The 18,019-nt window shown below is 46.0% G+C and overlaps 1 protein-coding gene across 2 annotated transcripts in view; it reads right to left on the bottom strand.

Annotated features, from left to right (window-relative positions):
• The window catches only part of ABTB3 (ankyrin repeat and BTB domain containing 3), a 339,420-nt gene that overhangs the window by 290,075 nt on the left and 31,326 nt on the right, over positions 1-18,019 (bottom strand). The window lies entirely within an intron of this gene.

Raw genomic sequence — 18,019 nt, 5'->3', positions numbered from 1 at the left:
TGACATGCTGCGATTCATGGGGTGACAAGAGTCGGACATGACTGAGCGACTGAGTTGAACCATCGGCAATGAGAGCTTCCTCTTACTTCACGCTTAAGAAAGTTGAATCGCCGAAGAATTGATGCTTTTGAACTGTGGTGCTGGAGAAGACTCTTGAGAGTCCCTTATACTGCAAGGAGATCCAACCAGTCCATTCTAAAGGAGATCAATCCTGGGTGTTCATTGGAAGGACTGATGCTAAAGCTGAAACTGCAATACTTTGGCCACCTCATGCGGCGAGTTGACTCACTGGAAAAGACTCTGATGCTGGGAAGGGTTGGGGGCGGGAGGAGAAGGGGACGACGGAGAATGAGATGGCTGGATGGCATCACCGACTCTGTGGACATGAGTTTGAGTGTACTCCGGGAGTTGGTGATGGACAGGGAGGCCTGGCGTGCTGTAATTCATGGGGTCGCGGAGAGTCAGACACGACTGAGCGACTGAACTGAGTGACTGACTGACTGATGCACACGGTGGTGGACGTACCGCTTGCTCACCCATATCCCCGGTTTCCCTCTGCTTCTGGTCTTTTCTGCCACCTTGAATTTATGCATCCCTAGGCAATTTGCCTTCCCCAATGAAACACAAGCAGAAGTGATTTGCGTCACTGCCTGTCGAAGCCTTTGGGAGCCAGTACGTAATTCCCCAGCATCCATCTTCTCTGCTGTAGCAAGCATGGAAGCATGTTGATATGAAAGGGCTGTAAAACTGAAACAGCCTGGAATATGTTGAGCCAACACACGGTGGGCAACTGCACTGGGAATCATGCAGATCTTTGGAGGACTTTGCATGAGTGAGAAATAAACCTTGGTTGCATCAAACTTCTGAGATTTGGGATTTGTTACTGCAGTGTAACATAGCCCGTCTTGACTATCTTGAATCCTTGTAACAATTATGATGGGGGTGCTGCTGTTAAGCCCATTTTATAGACAAGAAACTAAAGCACAGAGAAGTTAGGCAACTTGCCTAAGATTACACAAGTAGTAAAAGATAGCACAACTGTGAACCTCGGGAATGGAAACTCCAGAACTTATGTTTTTAATCAGTACCCTTCATTTCCTCACTAACGTTTTTACCAGTCAGATACTAATGCATAAATATCAAGGTCTGTAAGTTTCTTGGTAAATCTTAGCCAATGTTTAAAGTATAAAAGAATTATAAGAACATATAATTAAAGGAACACCAAAATTGCTTGCTTTAAAAAAGAAGGGGAAAAAAAAGTCTAGCTTCTGCTTGTAAAGCAATTAAAACTGAAAATGGGTTACAACAGAGGTGACTGTTCTTTGGGAAATTGCCTGGAACAGCAGAAAAACTCTTAAAGAAAAATTCAGTTTCTCTTTCTTTACCCACTTCTTTAGAGTTTACCCTAAAGGGCAAAAGACACAATTAAAAGTATAATTAGTGTTCTCACCCCATCCTCCCAATTACATGTTTCCTTTCTAATTGAAACAAAATATTTAACAGATTCATTATTTTCTCCCTAAATCCAAGCAAATTCTTAATGAGTGGCTGAGATCCTTAAGATGAAATGGAATCATCAGAAACCTCACGCTGTGAACTTGAGGGTGTCTGAGTCCTCTGTGAAGTAAGGACTCGTCAAGGTCCTCTCCATCCTGTGCGGTCTGGCATAGGCTCTGCTCGTCGTAATTCAGGACACTTGGTCAAGTGGTTCTCTCAAAAGCAGTTAATGAATTTCATGGGAACAGGGCTGGTCAGAAGGTCTGCCAGTGAGGGGCATGCCATCTCAACCTGGGGACACGCACAAGCTGGCAGGTATGGCTCTTAGCTGACTCCTCCTCTAGGTTTACGGGTTGTCAGCCTTTCAAAAGTCAGATGATGCTGACGGTGGGAAGCAGATTCCTAACGGTCTCTGGAGTCAGGCTGCCTGGGTTCGAATCCCAGTTCTTCTGCATACCAGCTAGGAAATTGGGGACGTACTACTTAATTCTCTAAGCCTGTTTCCTCATTTGCAAGACAGACAGAGACAGAATGTCTATTTCATTGTGCAAAGGATCAAAGAAGTTGCATGCACAAAGCCCAGCACAGTACTCAATACAAATTAGCTATCATTTTCATAATTATCACTAGAGAAAGCTTATTGCCCTCCCTTGCTGTTTACCTGCCTTGTGGAGAGACATGCATTTGTATAACACTAGCAGTACTCTTGCCTAGAAAATCCCATGGACGGAGGAGCCTGGTAGGCTGCAGTCCGTGGGGTCGCTAAGGGTCGGACACGACTGAGCGACTTCACTTTCACTTTTCACTTTCACACATTGGAGAAGGAAATGGCAACCCACTCCAGTGTTCTTGCCTGGAGAATCCCAGGGAAGGGGGAGCCTGGTGGGCTTCCGTCTATGGGGTCACACAGAGTCGGACACGACTGAAGTGACTTAGCAGCAGCAGCAGCAGCAGGCTTTTCTTACTCTTCTCTGGGGAGGTGGAATGACTCATCTGGTTAGTGAATTGGGGAGGAGGAGCCGGGCCGGCATAGCCCAGCCCCTTTTGCCACCTTCTCCCTGGAAGTCAGCTGCCTACAGGAAGGGAGTGGTCCTCTGAACTGCTCTGCCATAGTTTTTCAGGGTGAGGTCTGCAATTTTCCAGTACAGTCCAAGAGTAGGTGCTTACCCCTAATTCGTGGCAGGGTCCAGTATTAAGAAGCCAATTGTAGATGCATATCTAAGCCATGTTCTCCTAACTAGTCTTTGTTAGTAATAAAAGCAGTATTTTCATCTCCATCTTCCTATCTCCAATGTCTGCCTCGGCTATACCAGAATTGGTGTAGAGAAAGAGGTGCTGTTTACTGGACTACCTCCAACCTCAGTGATGGTCACTGCGATATTTCTGGTGGGCATTCAAGGCCTTTTATGAGCTGGCTGGTTCCTACATTTAGGAATTTAACCTTAGGATATAGTCAATCACATGTGACATTACAGGGCAATTCACAACAGAGCTGATTATAAAATCAAAAAATGGGAAACAACCTAAATGTCCAATATTAGGGAACTCACTGTAAGATAGCCCATCATACAACCATTTAAAGCGATGCTGCCAAGAGTGTGTAACGACATGTAAAGATGTTCATAATCTAAGTGAATAAAGCCAATACAGAACAATATCTACAAGATGATGCTATCTTGTAAGGAAAACATGAAATGCGGAAAAACATTTGGATAGGATATACAAGCTGTTAACACTATCTCTAGAGGGTGAAATGGAGGGTCATCTAAATTTTTTTCATTGCTTATGGAAATGTTCTATTTTTCCCTAATGTACATGAATTTACTGAAAAATAAGAAAAGAAGGTATTGAATATTTTTCATTTTTCAAAAGCCAAGTGTGCAGTGGCTGATGGAGAGAACTCCTGCAGAGAACTCAACCTGTACTTCTCAGCCTCAGATGGTCCTGCTCCCCAACCTTTGGAAACAGAGCCATGAAGGACTGTGTTCAGACCCTTCAGGGTCTTCCCTGACTTATCAGTTGAGGTCTGGTTGCTCCGACTTTCTGATAAAAGTCAGGGCAGGGTTCTGTAGGAGCCCTGTAGAACAGTCAGTACTGGCCAGGGAGGGCAGATGGTGACCCAAGCAAGGAGTTTAGAAAAGTAGGGAAACAGTTATCAGGAAATGGGCACCTGGGACTTTGAGGCCTTCACTGCCAAAGGTTTAAGTCCCAGACACTTAGCACAGCATTCAGAGCCTTTGAATCAGGTCCTCATGCTTAGCCCTCTGGCTCAGATCCATACACAGAAAGCTCCCACCACTCCTCTAATGGTCTAGACCCTGGTCCCTCAGAGCACCTGATGGGTTGCTTCTCATTATCCTCCACTGTTTTCTGATCCTGCAGCACCTGCATCTCCCACACCTACTACACCACTAATGCCTCCCACACCTACACACATGGCTAACATCTCCCACACCTACTACACCACTAATGAATCCCACACCTACACACACGGCTGACATCCCACACAGTTACCTACACCACTAATGCCTCCCACACCTACACACACGGCTGACATATCCCACAGCTGCTACACCACTAATGCCTCCCACACCTACACACACGGCTGACATCTCCTACATCCAGCCAGCAGCAGTGTTGTCTGGGTGCCACTAAGCCTACAGTCTTTGTGCTCAGAACCTACAAGAACAATGGGAAACAGAGAAGGTGCCTTCAAGTCCAGAGGACCCACAGGAACCTCACATGTATCCAATTAGCAGTTCTTTCCCCGCTCTAGGCCTCAGTCTTTTCTGATCAATCTGGGGACAAGATTGATGTCCTCAAGGTCTCTCCACACTGACAGTCAATGATCCCAGCCCTGAGACACTGGCCCACTCATCCCTGCCTCCTACTTTCTGTCCCTCAAAGTCACCTGACATCAGTTTGAGCATGGACATAGCATCTAACTTTTTAATTAGTCTGAATGTCAATGTCCAGACACTAAGATGATGGCACTTCTTGGGGTGAGGAGGTCAGGTCAATGATGATCACCCCTCTGTTTTCTACCACACACAGGAGGGAGTAGCAGACCCTGCAGAAATGGTCAGGAGAGGCCTAGGTGTTTGCTATCAGTGGCTCTCACATTTTAGTGGCATCAGAATTCCTCTGGAGGGTTTGTTTAAACAAATATTGTAGACCATGCTCCCAGAGTTTCCAATTCAGTGGATCTGGGGTGGTTTAGAGACTATACTTCAAAACTCCTCATTTTGGATCCAAACTCAGAGATTGAACCTGGGTCTCCTGCATTGCAGGCAGATTCTTTACCATCTGAGCCATCAGGGAAGCCCACTTATTTTTGATAGAATTCTCAAACTCTTTCGAGGTCTGGCCCTTATCCCTCATTACCTACCCAAAGTCATCTTCTACACTTTCCCCTTGTTCAACCCACTCTAGCAAGCTCCCTCACTCTTCTTCAAACATTTTGGGCACATGTCTACCTCTGGGCCATTGCATGTGTCCCGCTGCCTAGAAGGCCCTTCCTCAGTTATCTAACTGTAGGTTTTCCCAGGTGGCGAGAGTGGTAAAGAACCCACTTGCCAAGGGAAGAGATGTAGGAGACGCAGGTTCGCTCCATGGGAAGATCCCCTGGAGAAGGGCATGGCAACCCACTCCAGTGTTCTTGCCTGGAGAATCCCATGGACAGAGGAGCCTGGTGCGCTACAGTCCATGGTGTTGCAAAGAGTTGGACACAACTGAAGTGACAGCTTGCACACACACAGTTATCTGTAGAGCTCATGCCCTCACCTCTTTGAAGGTCTATACTAAAATGTCACTGTCTCAGTGTTGCTTTCCCCTGCCCCCTATCTAAAATCACTATCTCCCATCCCCATTCCCTACTTTTTCTCTATAGCACTTATCCCCACATAATATACTATATATTTTATATCATTAATATCATTTATTTTTGGTTTAAATATTTCATTTTTTAAAATTAAAATGTTTTCTATTGATTTTTTTTTATTTCTGTCTTCCCCACCAGACTGTGGGCTCCATGAAGGCAAAGGGGTTTGTCTGTTCTGTTTACTGCTAAATCCCAGAATATGCTGGTATATTGTAGATTATCTAGTATTTGTCGAAGGAAAAGAGAGAAAGACAAAGGGAGTGAGGGAAGGGAAGGAGAGACTGGAGAAAAGGAAGGAGAGGGAAAGGATGCAAAGAAGGAAGAAAGGAATTTCACAGATAAGTAATATTCTTGTAATGGTTTCAGATCAACAACATGGGTGCCAACTTTATTTTGCAGAGTAAGGGCTTTAAAAGCCCAGAAACATCAGTTACCATCTCCTATCCCTTCAGGGCCCCACAGGGTGGACCAGAGGCCACTGAACACTGAACAGAGGCCTAAGTGAAAGGTGCCCCAGGAGTTGGACAATACACAGCACATGTCGTACCCTGCAGCACTCTAAGCATCAATGTCTCATGTAATAAACAACATTTTAGCACCAGTGCCTTTCAAGTAACAGAGAAAGGGCTGTGAATTTCACTTCAAATACCAGCACTGAAGGCCTGGGGCACCGAATCATGCCGAAGGAGTCCATCCCCCGCGCCCCTCCCATGGGGCAGGTGATGAGAAAGGGAGCACATGCGAGCCATACACTTGCCACCCTTGCCCAAGATGCCCCATAAATGTTGGCTGAATTCATGAATGACATATGCCTGTCCAATGTGCTCATAATATTCTGGTTGTCTAAGGGTACAAGAATGGTGACATTCTAAGACCCTATCCTACACACATGCAACTTCCCAAGCTGTAATTCAACAAGACTCCTCAGGGTCCACTGAGCTTCTTGAGGGCAGGAAGTTTTCTCAAGGCTGAGTTCAGCCTCCCCTCTATCCCCATAGTTATACACTGTGTGTTCAGTCATGTCTGACTCTTTGAGACCCCAGGGACTGCAGCCCACCAGGCTCCTCTGTCCATGGGATTTCCCAGGCAACAATACTGGAGTGTATTGCCATTTCCTTCTCCAAGGGATCTTCCTGACCCAGGGATCGAACCCACATCTCATATGTCTCCTATGTTGCAGGTGGGTCCTTAACCACTAGCACCACTTGGGAAGCCTCGCACATAGTTGGGCTACAATAAATAATTGTTGAGCTGAGTTTTTTCCTTTTAAACTCAGAAATCAAGTTCTGGCTTCAATGTCTATGCCTAGGTGGTCTGATTCTAAAGTAGAAGAGAATTCAGGGGCCTTTAACCCAGTGTTTGACACATAGTAGGTCCTCAATAAATGTTGGCTGTTAAGTTCACTGACAGATCTTCTAACTAATCCAGCTACTAACTAGGACTGTGGTCTCTACAGCTCCCAGGCTTGTTACTGCTGCATTTTCTGCTAGAGGAGATGGTGCAGAATCTGCCTGGTACGCCGTTGGACCATTTGAAGAGGCTTGAGAAGAAATGAAAGTGGCCACTGGGCCACAGGGTGGGAACTCTTTTGGCAAGAGAAACCACCAGAGATGGGCTGACCCTTCCACATCCAGGAATCAAAGAGGCTGGATGAACTAGAGAAAGATGACAGTGTCTACAGTCCCACAAACCAAAAGCTTGAGAGGGCTAGAAGGACTTCACAGGGAGAAAGTGAGCCTCCCAACATCTCCGTGGTGACCACAGCCATCACACACTCTAAGCACTCTTGTCCCCCTGGTGCTAAGGCCCCAGTGGCCTGAGGTTTCCTTCTAGTCTTCTCATTAAGGAAGGGGAACACCACGCACTCTTCCCCTTTCTCACTCCATTCATTCTGTCATTTATCCATTAATCACGTAGCAAGTGCCTATAATGGGTCCATTATGGTGCTGGATGCTGAAGATGCTGAGATGAATAAACCACAGGCACAGCCCACCTGTCACTCCCCATCAAGGGGGAAAGATAGACCTGCAGGCCAATCACTGCACATCATGCGTTTCCTTCCCCAAAGTGTGGTCCACATAGTGAGCTGGTTTTAAGTGACATATAGATGAACAGTTTTGAGTTATGTGTTTATTTTCATATATAGTCAAAAATTACAACTAGCACATCAGACCCTCTGTGTCATGCACACTTGTGCTCTGGACTTGTTTTTGATGAACAAAACTGTTCATCAAAGTTGATGATAGTAAAAAAGTTAAACAACTAAAGTTCAGGTGGCAGAAGGGCCTCACGAAGGTGGTGTGCAGATGACTGAAGTCTGAGACCCACTGGAAGTGAATGAAAGTGCAGATGGCAGGTTTAAATCCCAAGCCTGCTGCAAATCCCAAGCAGGGTAATTTTGAACGCGTTATTTACCCGCCTGGGATCTTGATTTCTTCCTGCATAAAGTGATTATGTCTACCTCGTGGATTCTGCTGCACATAATAAACCTGCTAGGTACAAACTCATTATTAGTTTATTATCATTACATCCTATTCTCCGTGAACATATAATAGAGAGTTGGAAAACTGCTACACTTGGGGTAGGGTGGAGAGGGGTGGGGAGGTGGCAAATGCTCAAAGTTGCCAGCCAGCCATGAAAGCAGATAAGGGAATGAGAAATGGCTTTATTCAATATGTGAACTGTGAACTTCCAGATGTTCAAGCAGGTTTTAGAAAAGGCAGAGGAACCAGAGATCAAATTGCCAACATCCGCTGGATCATGGAGAAAGCAAGAGAGTTCCAGAAAAACATCTATTTCTGCTTCATTGACTATGCCAAAGTCTTTGACTGTGTGATCACAATAAACTGTGGAACATTCTGGAAGAGATGGGAATATCAGACCACCTGACCTGCCTCTTGAGAAACCTGTATGCAGGCCAGGAAGCAACAGTTAGAACTGGACATGGAACAACAGACTGGTTCCAAATAGGAAAAGGAGTACGTCAAGGTTGTATATTGTCACCCTGCTTATTTAACTTACATGCAGAGTACATCATGAGGAACGCTGGGCTGGAAGAAGCACAAGCTGGAATCAAGATTTCCAGGAGAAATATCAATAACCTCAGATATGCAGATGACACCACCCTTATGGCAGAAAGTGAAGAGGAAATAAAAAGCCTCTTGATGAAAGTGAAAGAGAAGAGTGAAAAGGTTGGCTTGAAGTTCAACATTCAGAAAACAAAGATCATGGCATCTGGTCCCATCACTTCATGGGAAATAGATGGGGAAACAGTGGAAACAGTGTCAGACTTTATTTTTTGGGGCTCCAAAATCACTGCAGATGCTGATTGCAGCCATGAAATTAAAAGACGCTTACTCCTTGGAAGGAAAGTTATGACCAAACTTGATAGTATATTAAAAAGCAGAGGCATTACTTTGCCAACAATGGTCCGTCTAGTCAAGGCAACGGTTTTTCCCGTGGTCATGTATGGATGTGAGAGTTGGAGTGTGAAGAAAGCTGATCGCCGAAGAATTGATGCTTTTGAACTGTGGTGCTGGAGAAGACTCTTGAGAGTCCCTTGTACTGCAAGGAGATCCAACCAGTCCATTCTAAAGGAGATCAATCCTGGGTGTTCATTGGAAGGACTGATGCTAAAGCTGAAACTCCAATACTTTGGCCACCTCATGCGACGAGTTGACTCACTGGAAAAGACTGATGCTGGGAGTGATTGGGGGCGGGAGGAGAAGGGGACGACAGAGAATGAGATGGCTCGATGGCATCACCGACTCGATGGACATGAGTTTGAGTGAACTCCGGGAGTTGGTGATGGACAGGGAGGCCTGGCGTGCTGTGATTTATGGGGTCGCGAAGAATCGGACACGACTGAACGACTGAACTGAACTGATGAGTCCAAGACAGCATCTTAAAAAGCACAGCCACTACTTTACCAACCAAGGTCCGTCTAGTCAAGGCTATGGTTTTTCCCGTGGTCATGTATGGATGTGAGAATTGGACTATAAAGAAAGCTGAGCGCCAAAGAATTGATGCTTTTGAACTGTGGTGTTGGAGAAGACTCTTGAGAGTCCCTTAGACTGCAAGGAGATCCAACCAGGCCATCCTAAAGGAGATCAGGCCTGGGTGTTCATTGGAAGGACTGATGCTGAAGCTGAAACTCCAATACTTTGGCCACCTGATGTGAAGAACAAACTCATTAAAAAAAAATTCTGGGAAAGATTGAAGGCAAGAGGAGAAGGGAACGACAGAAGATGAGATGGTTGGATGTCATCACTGACCCGATGGACATGAGTTTGAGTAAGCTCTGGGAGTTAGTGATGGACAGGGAAGCCTGGCACGCGGCAGTCCATGGGGTAGCAAAGAGTCAGACACGACTGAGTGACTGAACTGAACGAGTCCAAGGAGCTTCCAGGACACCCTGATGAGAAGGGAGACAGCTGGGCAGCGAGGTGCTGGCTCCCTGTCAACAGCTGCCCCAGTGGTCCAGGCCCCATCTGTCTCACTGGGCTTCAGCCCTCTCGCCACAAATGGTATGTCAGAGCCGCAACACAGAAATCCTAATGCCTCGTGGATTCCTAGGCACTGCAGCTCACAGGACTCAGCTCTACAGCTCAGAGGAACCTAAAAGAGGAACAGGCTGGGTGTCCTGCAACACTGGCAGCCCAAGGAGGCTCAGAAAAGGCCTCCAAAACTATGTAAAAAAAAAAAAAAACTATTATCCTGAGAAGGGATAAGGCTTAATATTTGATTCCCTGGGCAAATACTGTCCACTTTACTGTGCAGACAAGCACGGGCACCTAGGGTACATCCATCCAAGGGAGGGAGTGCAACTCAGCCATGAAAAGGAGCACAACCACACGGGTGGATCTCCAGTACCTTATGCTGGAGGGAAGAAGAGAGTCAGGGCTACATCATGTATGATGACTACAGCTATCACCTCCCGGGAAAGGCAGAGTGAGAGGACCAGAGAGTGAATCAGTGGTTGCCAGGAATGAAGGGTACATATAGGAGACTGTACACTGAGACACCACTTCATACCCACTGGGATGGCTGCAATCAAAAATATAGAGAATCATAAGTATTGGCAAGGATGTAGAGAGACTGGAGCTCTGATACACTGCTTGTGAGATAGCAAAATGGTGCAGCTACTATGGAAAACAGTCTGGCAGCTCCTCTAAAACGTTATAAATACTCACCCTATGACCCAGCAGTTCCATGGGAAAACATATATCCACATAAAAACCTGTACACCAATGTTCACAGCAGCATTATTCATGACAGCCAAAAAGCAGAAACAGCCCAATGTCCACCGCCTGAAACATGGATAAACAAAATGCGCTACAGCCATATGAAATGGAGCATCATTCAGCAATTGAAAGGAATGAAACAGTGACACATGCTACAACATGGGTGAACCTTGAAAATATCCTGCTCAGTGACAGAAGCCGGTCGTGAAAGACCAGGTAGTGTATAATTCCATGTATATGAAGTATCCAGAATAGGCAAATCCATAGAAAGTAGATTAGTGTTTTTCAGGGGCTGGGGCAGGGGAAGAAGGGATCGTTAACAGGAATGGACTGTGACCCCTAAAGGGTTCAGAGTTTCTTTTGGGGGTGATGAATGTTTCCTAAAATTGTGGTGATAGTTGTACAACTCTGTGAAGGTACTAAAAGCTATGGGCCTGTACACTTTAAATAGGTGGATTGTACAGTGTGTGAATTACATCTCAAGAAAGTTTTTGCAAAAACTAAGAGATAATAAATTATCACAAAGAAAAAAAGAGTATGGGGAGGGTTTACTACAGAGGAATAAGACCAGGGAAATTGGGAGTAGGTAGTAGAATACTGTGTATCTTGTTTGTGGTACTGGTTACAACTCAAAACTGGTCTGTCAAAACTCAGAACTGTACACCAAAGATTCAAAAAAAAAATGCCTGCCCTAATATTAAAAATGGCTTAAATTATTAAGAATTTTAATCTAGTAGACACTCTGCTAAACACTTTATATGCCTTGAACTATTTAATCCTTAAACCACTCAGGTATTACTATACCCATTTTATAGATGGGCAAACTGAGGCTCTGAGAGGCTATGTGATGGGCCTAGGGTCACAATTAGAAAGTGTTTTCGAAAGCCAGATATTGATCTCAGTTCTGACTCCAGATCCCATGCCAATACACACAGTGTTCTGCCTCCCTCCACTCTGATAATCTGGAACATTCCTTGAGCACCTCTCAGAAGTCTTTGATGGGGGACTTTCCACTCATGACTGCCCCACTGGTGAGTTCCTTGAGGGCCAAGGTGGTGACTCTGGGCTCTGTATCCACCACTGCGCTCAGCACAGAGCCAGGCACTTAGCAGGCAGTCTACAAATGTTTGGGTATGATCAGGGGGCAAAGAAAAAGAGGCAGGGAGAATGCCATCGGGAAATGTAGAAAAGCAGCCTATGATGAACTCCATGCCTGGGTCTCTTGGCTCTCGGCCTTTAGTCTGTCCATTAGACCACACAGTCACCATCTGATGGGCCTCCTACAGAGGGATCAAATATCTGAGCGTGAGCTGGAGAGCAGGGCACCACACTGAACTCTGGCTCTCTCAGGAGCCTGGGGGCAAAACACTAATCCCGTAGGCTGTGTTCCTCCATGATTTAGTATTTCTGTCCCGGAAAGAAAGTCTTCAGCTGATTAAGTCATAGGAAGCAATGAGAACCAGGTGGTTTGTACAGGCCACGACTTCGGAAACTCATATCCGTTCACCGGTCTCCATTCAAACTGCCTCCCCAGGCTGCCACTCTCTCTTTCATGCCGACCCCTCCCTACCCCATTCTTCACTTTCCTCCTGATCCTTCCTCCAACAAATCCTACAACCAGAGAAAAGGCTCAAAAACACAAATCTGATCACATCATTCTCCTGACAGCGAGGAAAGCACTGGCCCTCAAAGCTCCTTGATTATTTTAGAATGAGACAAAGAGGCCCTGCACTGAGGTCCATGGGCTGGGAAGTTGAGGGGCTCCCCTTAGCTGGCACCCTTGTGCAGGACACAACCTGGGAAATCACCCAGGGCAGCTCTGACCTTCAGTGTCTGCCTGTTGCTCTGAGAACAAACATCAGACGCCTCCGAGGAGGCCCTGAGGTAATGCACAGTGTGTTGTTGCTGTCTGACTCTTTTGCGACTCTGTGGACGGTAACCCACCAGGTTCCTCTGCCCAGGCAAGAATACTGGAGTGGGTTGCCATTTCCTTCTGCAGGGGATCTTCTTAACCCAGGGGTTGAACCCACATCTCCTGCATTGGCAGGTGGATTCTTTACTACTGAGTTAACAACGTAGCCTCTATTTCTGCAAGTTCTTCCTGCTCCTGTCTGTTCCCTCCCCACTGCACTCCATCCTCCATCCAGACAGTCAGCACAGTTCTCAATGCCCCAAGAATTCTGCATGTGCCCCACTTTTGAACAAACTGTTCCCTCCAAGCCCAGCCAACTCCTGCACATCCCTCAGCCCTTACCTTAGATGTCCCTCCCTTCACCAGAGCCTAGATGGGTGACCCCAGGCTACCTGGCATCTCCCTCCTACAGCTCTTTTCACCCTGTGCCATGATCGTCTGTTTATTCTGCTGTCTCTTCCGAGAACCTTCCCTCTGCAAGGGCAGGAACCAGCTGCTTATTCATCAATTTGCCATTTTATCTGGGGCACGTACTTGGCACAAGGGAGATATTTATTGAATAAATGAATTAATCAGCTAATGATGAGGTAAGTGAATGAAACAAAGTGGCTTGTCATTGGTAGGACACACAGGGTTTTGGATCAGGAGAAGATGCCTACTAACTCAGCCTGACCCATCACGTTATGGAGAAGGAAGCTGACGCCTCAGGAAGGTCCCACAAACTTCCTCAGGTCACACACGTGTGGCCCATTGGAAGAGGGTATTAGAAGCCATAGAAGGCCAATCCTTCGCCCACCATAGCAGATGGAGAGAGCAGAAGTGGGACACTCCTATCGAGAAAATGTGATAGCAAAATGCAGTAGAACACAATGGTTAAGCACAAGGGCAAAATTAGAGAGCCCAGGGCTATTAGCTGTGTTTCCTTGGGCAACTAATTCAAACAGTGGGTCTCCAATGTGTAAAATGGAATTCAGGCACCTACTGCATGAGGTATGGGTGGGATCAATGAAATGTTGTATGACCAGCAGTGAGCACATTGCTGGGCACTTACTAGTCAATTAAAATTACCTATGAATCCTGTAACTGAATAATGCTTTTTATAACCCCGTGATACACACTGGACTCCACCCCAGCCTTATTTTGCCAATCAATCCCATGAGCACAAATCCTATCTATGACTCCCTCCTAAGCTTCACTGGGCTTCCCAGGTGGTGCTAGTAGTGAAGAGCCCGCCTGCCAATGCAGGAGACTCAAGAGATGCAGGTTCGATCCCTGGGTCAGGAAGATCGCCTGGAGTAGGAAATGGCACCCTGCTCAAGTATTCTTGCCTGGAAAATTCCATGGACAGAGGAGCCTGGAAGGCTCCAGTCCATGAGGCCACAAATGAGTACACACACATCCTTCACCATGGTGCAGTGGAAAACAACCCTCAAAGGGGACTGGGTTTCTAGAATTGGCTGCAAGCAGCTAATGGGACTCCAAGATAACATTGAAGCTCCCAGGGTTTTCCAGAAAAACCCCTCAATCTAACATCCCCTACCAAATCTGGGAAAGAAGAGGGAGCCTTCAGTAATGCTGATCAGACCATGCTTCATACCAGGCCATATATCTCTTAGGGAAGACAAGAATGCATCTGGCAGATATAACCTTCTACAAAATATTCCCAGACTCTCCTCCCAGTAATTTGATGCTTGCAGCTTCACCCAAAGAGAGGCTTTGGATAGACTGTAGTTTGGAGCTGAAGACTCCCATTGTGTGTCTCTTATTACATCCCTGGTGGTGCATGGCAAATTTACCTCTAGATCTCCAGAGAAGCAGAATAATGAATTATTAGCATTTTATCCGAGAGATGTACATACCATAAAGTCAGGGAACAATTTTTCCCCTGAATTAATTTCATTTTATTTTTAAATAGCCTATAGAAAAATAAGTATAAGTAATTGATTGTCTGTTTCCTGATCAACAGAGATCACCCTTTGCTTTGAGAGGGAAGAAAACAGAGGTCATCTTCCTGATTGCTCAATAGAAAAGCAAACTTCAACTGTCTGTTTCACTTAATGCGTTCATATTCTGATCTCATGGCGTCAATCCCACAGTACTGGGGATGCTCAACAAGCGGGAGTGAGCCTGGATTTCTTAAGAGCCTGAAGGGTGATGTCTGTTTCCACAGCACTGTATCCCTCTGACCTGACTTACATCACCCAGAGAATGGCAATTACATTCTTCATGCCTGTCTGACCACTATCACGTGCTCCTCAAAGTCAGGCATTTTTCCCCCTCATCTTTATTTGCAGATAGCATAGCCGGTTAAAATACTGGATGCACAGTTAAAACTAAATGTCAGATAAGCATGCAACATTCGGGACACAACTTATACTAAAAAAAATACCTCTTCTTTATCTGACATTCAAATTTCATTGGCATCCCGTCCTTTCTATTTGCCAAATCTGGCAATCTAATCTCTAGAGTTTCATCTCATCTAATCCTCACAACTCTGAAAAATAGGTATTATACCCATTTTATAGTTAAAGGGACAATGGTTTAGACAGGCTGAGATTACATGGCTCGTAGGTGGGAGAGCTGAATCTGAACCTCTACCTTTCCCTCTACGTGCTCAGTACACGTTTGGGGAATGAATGAATGCACACCTGCAGAAGATGAGGAGCCAGGGAACCTGTTACGCGCCTACCTCTGAGTCATCGTTGTCTCTCTGGAATCCCAGCCACATTTCCTCATTAGTGAGATTGCTCACTGCGAGGATACTGCCCCACTTTCCTCCTCTTGGGAAAGGGCCAACTTTCTGAGAACAACACCGATGCGATGGGTGATGAGGCCAGGTTTTCCCTAAGTGAAAACAAATCTCCTGGTGCCAGAACAGTGCGGGGCGGGGATGGGGAAAGGGGGAGATGTCTGGAGAGAACAGGCTGCTCACCACCCTGGGCAGCCATCGCCCTGGAAGCTGACCATCCTCCACCTGCAGCTGCCTTCCTCAGGCTCAAATCCAGCACCCCGGATGGGGTATCTCCCTGGCTCTAGCCTGTGACCTCAGAATGCCAGAGGTCACACAGGTCCTGCTGTTCTCTCTACCTGGAATTCTCCACCCAAGATCACCCCCACATCTGCTTAAGTGTCACCTCCCAAGAGAGGCTTTCCAGCTGCTCTGTCTCAAACAGGTAAGGTCTCCACCTTACTGCTCAGCACTACCCGAAATCACATCACATATTAAGATGTCCATTTGCTGACTGTTGGTCTCCAGCATAAAATACAAGCTCCAAAATCAGCCTCTTGTTCATTACCTTTGTCTTCCTCACCACCATTCTAGAACAGCACCTAGAACACTGTTTGACATACATTAGATGCTCAGGACATGTTTGCTGAGTGAAAGACTGAATAGAGTCTTGGTTTAAAAAATATATACAGATTACATACATATACACACATACACATATATGGATATGTATATATATATTTATACACACATGTAAATATACACACATATTTATATATAGCCATATCTATACACACACACACACATAAAACACTAAAGTAAATACAAGTACTGAAGTGTTAGGGGTGTTTCCAGGTAGACTCTCCATGAGGACCCCACTACCACACCTTCACACAGGCTATTCCCTCTCCCTGAAATGCACAATCCAAGTCATCTTTCAAAACCTGATTCAGTTGCCTCTTTCTCCTGGAAGACTTCACAGACCCTCTCCCTACCCCCAGCCCATTGAAGACCCTGCTACTCTATCTCTGGGCTCCTCCTTCAGTTTGCTGGTGCTCCTTGCAGAGGTTATTAACCTGCATTATAGTCCACTAAATGGCACAGCCAGTTGTCCTTTGTGGCACACCGTACCTGACCAAAGATGGCTGGGACAATCTCTCCCATTGCACACGTTCTTCTACAGTGTGACCTTACCAATAACTCCCCCATCAAAAGGTGGGATTCTTCCTACTCCTTTGAAAGTGAGTCCCGCTTTGTGCTTCGAGACTGCTTTATCCAATGGCAAAGTGCTGCTGTGCCACTTTTGGGCAGAGCCATGGATTGATCTGGAAGCTTTCACCTTCCTCCTCTTGGAAGCCAAGCATCACAGAAGAAGGGCAATGACCCTAAGACCTCCAAGTCATGTGGAGGGGCCCTGGAAGATGGGATGCTATGAAAAGAGACATGGGTAAGCAGAGGCACCAAATATGTGAGTAAGGAAACCATCTTGGGCAGGGGTCCTCCAACCCCACCCACCCCAAATATGTGCAACAGAGATGAACTGCCCAGCTGAGCCCTCGCCAGCTCCCTGACACACAAAGTTGAGAGCAAAATAAAACAGGTGCTTTAAGTCATAAATTTTGCAGTGGTTTATTATCCTGCAACAGTTAATTGAAACATCCTTGAAGGCAGAAATTCTATCATATGTAACATTATATCTCCTAGCTGAAAACAGTGTGAGGCTTATAGTCAGCTCAATAAAATTTGCCTAAATTGAACTGGCTCAGACTGAATTAAATTTTCCCCAGGTTAGGAGGACTACTTCAATAAATAAAGCCAAACTGTCCTCAGTGATCAGCTGAAGCTACGACCTGGTCCATGCAAAAAATGAATGGGCAGAGTTTACATGGAGATTTACAGGATATTATTCGCTGCTCTAAACAAAGGACTTTTATAGGGATGAAATAAAACCATGATTACCCCTAGTAAGTTTTAGGAATATTGTTGGTTATGACAGTTACTATAAAAACATCGCATAAAAATACCCTATTTCTATGTCTGGTGCTAGGAAACCCTGACAAATGTCTTCATTCTGTGCAGGACCAGAATGAAGATGTGGTGCTATGGGTGCTAAGTTGCTTCAGTAATGTCCGATTCTTTGTGACTCCATGGACTGTAGCCTGCCAGTCTCCTCTGTCTATGGGGATTCTCCAGGCAAGAATACTGGAGTGGGTTGCCACGCCCTCCTCCAGGGAATCTTCCCAACCCAGGGATCGAACCCACGTCTCCTGCAGCTCCTGCATTGCAGATGGATTCTTCTGCTGAGCCGCCAGGGAAGCCCATGTGGTGTTACGGCCTTGACTATTTACTCCTGGACATTCAGAGACAGAGTCTGGCAAGCCAGGGTCTCTGCCTCCAGGAAAATTGCATTTTCTTTTTATCTGTTAACATTTAGGGCTTCCTATAATGGGATAGCTCCTGTAGCTGAGAGATCTGGCTCTAGGATGCCTTCATTGGACCATCACAAAGGCCATGCTCTGGACCAGGATACCTCTCAAGTCCTCAGTTCAGCCCCACCCAAGTCCTGACCATCTGAGCCACCAGGGAAGCCCCCAGACCTTCCATCTTCCCCAAAATCATAAACTCAGCACCAAAAGGGATCTCAGGGCCACCTATGCCAGGGCCTGACCAAAAACATGCTCCGGAGTCCCAGTATTTTTCAACCAGACCCTTCTGTGTGCAAGGCTTTGGAGGGAGCAGGTACAAACTCCATCTCAGCA

The sequence above is a fragment of the Moschus berezovskii genome, chromosome 6, assembly GCF_049115385.1.
Source record: "Moschus berezovskii isolate FMDL1 chromosome 6, NW_MosBer_1.0, whole genome shotgun sequence".
In the NCBI taxonomy this organism is placed as follows: domain Eukaryota; kingdom Metazoa; phylum Chordata; class Mammalia; order Artiodactyla; family Moschidae; genus Moschus; species Moschus berezovskii.
The sequence above is the reverse complement of the archived record's forward strand: the minus strand, read 5'-3'. Positions and strand labels throughout refer to the sequence as shown.